Source organism: Triticum dicoccoides, chromosome 7B (genome assembly GCF_002162155.2).
Source record: "Triticum dicoccoides isolate Atlit2015 ecotype Zavitan chromosome 7B, WEW_v2.0, whole genome shotgun sequence".
Lineage (NCBI taxonomy): Eukaryota > Viridiplantae > Streptophyta > Magnoliopsida > Poales > Poaceae > Triticum > Triticum dicoccoides.
The window spans coordinates 53,868,477-53,874,493 of record NC_041393.1 but is presented as its reverse complement, the minus strand read 5'-3'; the positions used below and the strand labels follow the sequence as shown (position 1 = coordinate 53,874,493).

Here is a 6,017-nt window from a genome sequence, read left to right as displayed (position 1 = left end):
CTAATTTTTTTTTCTCTCGTTCATGTCAAAAGGAAAAAAATTCTCTCGTTGACACTCTCTTCTCTGCAATACAAATTGCCCTTGCTGTTCGTACTCGCCGAAACGGCTTGCCTGCTCCTTCCACTACAGAAAAAACATGTTTTGCCTTGTCTTTTCTTGGTACGTCGAATGTTAATCTATTGGTCCCCTCTTAAGTTGTGTGTCGACGCCATGGCGCACGGTAAAGACATGTCGCTCAGCGTACCGCCACATACGCCATGACATGGCTCAGTAACACTTGGCGTACCAAAATAACTCGGCGTATTGGGGTTGAAGTCGAGGGTCGTCGTGGCCCGTACGGCGAATAGATGCACCACGTCGCCGTACTCGTCGCAGTTCACGGCCGAGTGTTGTCTAACGAATCTCGTGACGTACATAACATATTTTCTTCTGTTTTAAACCGAAAACATTTGGTCTACTGTAAGCCGAGTGGGTGACTTAATACACTCGGCATACATTGGATAATACTCGCGCAACCCACCCCCTCCCTAGCCAGTTACTAGTACAATGCCCGTGCGTTGCCACGGGCCTTTTAATTCTTTATTCTGATTGCACATATATACGTGTATTATTGTATATAACTCGACGAATTTTAGGCCCCTTCGAACAACACCTCGTCGGCAACTTTGTCAAAGGATTTCTTTTGAATGTTGACATAATACATTTCCATCTCTCTCATACTCTGCAAAAATAAGCATATATGAAAACTCATCTTATATATTGTCATATCCAACAAGTATTACAGAAGAACCATTATTTGTACATATCTCTTCCAATTGTGTAAGACATCAATGAGTTTTCAGTCCGCCCATCATAAAGCTTTGTGAGTTGACACTTTCAAAGCATCATCCGAAGCCATAGTTCTTATTTCCAATCTATAAAAGGGAATATATAAACACATATTTGTCAGCTGCTTGCTTTGAGCAAGTGATATTTCTCTCACGGCAAACAATTATTTTCCCCTAAAAATCACAAACGGCAGCTCATTTTCTTCTCATCTTATAATAAACAAAACAGTTCACTCTCTGACTCTCACCGCACGGCACACGCACATCTCATTCCCCCGACTTGCTCTCCACGTCACGGTGTCGACGCCGCCATCTCTCCCCACCACGGCTTTTTGCTGCCGCCTTCCCTCGACGCCATGTCATTCAGCCCGCATCTTCCTCTCACCACCATCTCTCCTTCCCTCCACTGTGTCACCCGCCCCCTTCTCTCCTCTCCACGACGTCCCAGCCCAATTCCCGGTGCCAAGGAATGCACATCGTCGTAGCTGAGGGCGACCACCACAGTGTGTTTTGCTGCCAAGTTATATGAAATGATATATATCATGTGATCCTTTTGCCTCTTTTAAAATAAAAATGACTGTTGTCGAGGTATGTGCCCGCGAGTTGCCACAACACCAAACTTTATTGAGGCAATAAGAGAAGCATAAGAGGACAAATCCCAGAGAAAATGAAATAACCAAAAGAAGATTATGTTTTGGTTATGAAGCATAGACAGGGTCATCCCACATAAGATAGCAAACAAACTAAGCACAGTGAAGGACAACTCTGGATGCTTTACCTCATTGAGTCGTTCAACCAGTTTGACAGGGTGGAAGTAAGAGCAATAACCATGTATGGACCATACAGACCATTCCCTTTAGGATGACCAAGAAATGCAATTGTTTGAATTATTTTTCCAAGGCCCATTTGATCACCCAGTATCCCATTAAGCCCATTTTGCCACTATGATATTAGCCACTTAACGCCTTTTATCTGGTAAGATTTCAACTTCCCCCTCTCAATAACAGAACAAGGCTGGCTTGCTCTCTTTCCCACTGTTCTTCTTCTGTTAGAGTACCGTCATCAGCAGAATGATGTTCACGAGATCTTGTAAGCATGTCTGCCACTGCAGTTTTAGCCTTCGTCTGAACAACATTTTATTTCCAGTAATTAGATATATCATAAGGTCTAATCGAGGAACATGAGTTGCTTTCCCTATATATTCTTCTAACTAATAACAGAACAAGATAACACTCAGAATGATGAGCCATCTCGTGGAGAATATTAAAATAAATGTTATTCAACTGACATTAATAAGTCCAAGTCAAAGTAATTTAAACCTTAGAACATCTTGAATACTCCATTTAACTAAGATTAGTAACCTTTCGTTAAGAAAGATGCTACTAATAAAAAGGAAGTCAGGAATTTTTGATGAGTAGACATTATGAGATCAAGCTCCCCCATCTAAAGTTAATTCACGAGGAAACAATGACCAGATGAGGTAAATACACTCACTTTCAAAGTAGGTCAATGACAAACATCCGGTCTCTTCCTTGCCGAGCTGCCCTCAGTAAAAACTACCCTGTTCATCATGTTGACAGGCTTCCTCTCGCTGCAAATCCAACACGATTCAGCCTCTTCCTAACTAAGCAACAAATTTATACATTACCTTAGAGAACATGCAATAGCAGGTCATATCATGTTTGTGTAGGTAGGTAAAATTCACTAAATGATGATATTATATAACCAAATTCTGTAAAAAAAACAGACATGGGAGCAATCACCATCGACCAGCCAAGAAAATGTCGATCGCCTTGGTCCTGGAGTGTACAATACTGACTGTTAGCAGTGACAAAGGTCCATTGAAGGTGTCTGTGAGCCAGAAGAGATAAGTGCCATGTAAACTGACACAAACTTACAGTGAGTGGAGCACGGCAAGCTAGACGATGTTCCGACGAGATTGGCTGGGTCGGCAATTTTGATTTGCTGATTCAGAGATTCAATCGAGGGGCTTTATGGCACAGAAGAAGAGGGATGGCACCCTGGCAGCGAGCTGTATCAGTTCTCCTGCGCGGACACAGCACCCGGCCCATAGTCCCGAGCTGGATCAGTTCACCGACCTGGCAAATCACAGCTTTTGCTCCATTCTGGCGTTTGTGCTGGAGGACGAAGTTGTGAAGACACGAACGTGGTGGGTATGAACTGCAACACAAATTCGACAGCCAACAACGATGGGAGCACATCTCTGAAGTAAAACAAATACACAATGCGGTAGAGGTCTGATTCTATAGTAACTTAAAGTTAACCAATCTTTTGGAGAGGACGTATAGACGCACACCACAAAGGTCCAGTTTGTAACTCGACAAAAGTGAACATGGGAGCAAATAAAACATGTACACGTTAAGATTTAATTTGTATTTTGTCTTCTATCACTTCGGCGATCATTTTAAAAGTATTTCTCTTCGATCATAGTAGTACTTTGACTTCAAGGAACTGACACTAATACAATCAGACCTATGTAGCCTGGATGAACCCCAACTATGTTTGATTAATCGTTTGATATCCAATTAAGATAAAAATTAATCTAGACCTACAGCTCGAATAAGCTAAATTAGAGCACCGAGTGAGCACTGCACCAGCAATCATCCTCCAAGACCATGACCAAAATGGTCAGAATTTTCTTCATTTTTCCTCCTCACTCTAGCAATTATTTAGATTTCTTTCAGATTTAGTGATAACAGTCGATTTCTTTCAGAATTAATGATCACAGGAGATCACAGAAGAAGAAAAACATGTGTGCATCCTTTCGGTAATATACATGAAAGGCAAAAGTTCAGAATGATACAATTTTATATTTTATTTACCTAGTAAGAAAATGGAGTTCCCATATTTTGGTGGATGAAATCTAAAGTAGTCCCTCCATATCAGCTCAAATAATACCCCGAAACCATTGACATGTCAGGAATAGCAGTCCAGTATGAATTAGAGCATTCTGTATACAAGGCTTCAAGCATGGAATTGAGCTTAGTCTTTCCGTTTTAGTATGAGATGATTGTCTTCCTCAAAAACACAATTTAGCACACTTCACAATAACACCTCCTGTGTCCTCTCAAGTTTCTCTAGCTCCACATCAACCCAGTCAACATACTTGCCTACATAGAAGCATGGCGTTATTTCATATTAAAGCTAATTAAAAGAAGAGAGCAAAATTCACGACAATATCGCACTACCACCTGCCATTTTTTGGTAAGACTCCATCAGTCAAAGCATGCAGATCAGAGTCCTTCTCTCTATCATAACTAATTCTAAAAATTAGCATAAGTCTAAAAGCTTTCGAGGTGGTATGTTAAAAAGAGGGAGAGAGACAACAAGGTAATAGAAAAAGAATGGTTGCACCCATTGACTGGTTTTACCTGTAGTCAAATTTAGGGAAAATATAATGAAGAGCATTCACTACTAAATCCACGGTGGCGATATCTATTATGGAAGTATCCACCAAGTGGTCGTGTTGAACCTGTAAGCCAAAACAGGGGTCAAAAAAGTGAAAGACAGACAACATGCTGGTGAACTTTGCTGTCATAATTGAAGAGTTCAAACTTAACATAAGTGAACGAATGAACTGCAGTCTTTTCTTATATAATAACAACAATCTTGACAGCAACTTTTTTTCCCATCATGTGTTGTGGACGCATGGACTTGCACAAGAAAAGCACTTGCAAGCGGGACAAGGAAGAATTATGCAAAAACCTGCACCACCGGGAATAGGGGAAAGCCAAATTTTATGTCAGAGTTTCTTCTAAGCTAAAAACAAGCTGAGCATAAATCCAGGTTCTGATTCAAGGTGAATACTCTGTTGGCCAACAACTAAACTAAGCAGACTCAGTCTGATTGTTTGGTTTTGCTAATCAATACAACAACGAAGTTACTTCAGCAGGGTGTAAGACAATGCCGTGATGCAATGAAGGAACTAACAGTTTGTGGCAATTCTCCATTCTCTTTCTTGATGACTCCGCGGACGACCTCTTGAGCATCGGCGCCCTCATCGTCTGCACATACACCTGTGGTAGTACAAGCAAACAAGCAGCTGTTCCTCAGCCACAAAATTATGCAATCTTACCACAGATGAATCCAAAGTGAATTCAGGCGTATCCTCACAGAGTTAGGAATTCCTTTCCGTACCAGTTGTGCGATGTGCTGGCCGAGCTTGATGTAGATGTTGCCGTTGCGAAAGCAGAGCTCCTGGAGTCGGTTGGCGGAGTGGCCACCCTGTGTGCACCCACTTTGTAGGAAGGAAGGAGACATGCAATCGGAGAGGCGAGGGATGCGCGCGGCCGCGTTCGCCGGATCCCACCCCGCGTGCGCCCACTTCGTGGTTAGGGAGGCGACGTGACCAGAGAGGCGAGGGATGTGGGCGCCGCCAGGCCTCTGGATCGCGCGCGGCCGCGTTCGCCGGAGCCCGCACCGCGTGCGCCCACTTTGTGGTTAGGGAGGAGACCGGTGTGGCCGGAGAGGAGGGGGAGCGGGGATCCTCCGCCGGTGGCCGCCCACGCTCGAGGGAAGGGTGGTGCAGCGGGGAACCCTAGGCAGAAGATCGAGAGGCGGCGGCGAAGGCCTGGAGCGGCGCCGGCTTTGATGTGCGAGGGCGGTGGTGAAGGGATGGAGCGGCAGCAGCGGCGAACGAGGGTGGCGGCAAAGGGATGGAGCGGCGGTTGTGGCGAACAAGGGCGGCGGTGAAGGAGCGGCGACGGCGGCGAACGAGGGCAGAGAGTCGTGAGAGTGGTTCTCGCTCGAGGGTGGGAGGCCTCGCTAGTAGTACGTGCGTGCGATTTGGTTTGGGTTTTTTTTTTCGCTGGTTAATTTTTGTAGGTTTTTTATCGTAGATTTTTTTCATTCGCTTTTTTTGGGTGCGACGGGAGGATAGCAACTGGACTGCGTGGGGGATAGGTACTGGTTTCTTCGGTTCGTGGCGGCTCAGCGTGAGGTGGGAGGAGGTACCAAAAGAAATATCAAAAAAGGCCGGGTGAGGTGGGACGAAAATAAAATCCGGAACGCGACCTACCAACTGAGACATTAGGAGTAGAGATAATGCGGGCACATCTCTCTCTCTCCTCCTCCGGCTCGACTCCCCTCCCTCCGCCGCAGAACCGCCATCTGCCCCCGAGCTTGACGCCAGCCGCGCCTCCACAGCCAAACCCAACGCCAGTGACAGAG

The 6,017-nt window shown here is 44.8% G+C and overlaps 1 long non-coding RNA gene across 4 annotated transcripts; it reads right to left on the bottom strand.

The window, feature by feature from the left end:
- Window positions 1-797: 797 nt before the first annotated feature.
- On the bottom strand, window positions 798-5,597 carry LOC119341241. Of its 4 annotated transcripts, XR_005164991.1 has the most exons (10): window positions 4,986-5,597; window positions 4,779-4,864; window positions 4,220-4,553; window positions 4,040-4,105; window positions 3,671-3,958; window positions 2,726-3,008; window positions 2,577-2,626; window positions 2,322-2,451; window positions 1,606-1,951; window positions 798-1,340 (listed from the first exon to the last, which is right to left on the bottom strand). It is a non-coding gene; the product is annotated as an uncharacterized LOC119341241 (long non-coding RNA). The 4 variants fall into 4 exon arrangements; XR_005164989.1 differs by having other exon boundaries at window positions 2,322-2,626; XR_005164992.1 differs by having other exon boundaries at window positions 2,322-2,626; window positions 4,220-4,320.
- Between the last annotated feature and the right edge of the window lie 420 nt (window positions 5,598-6,017).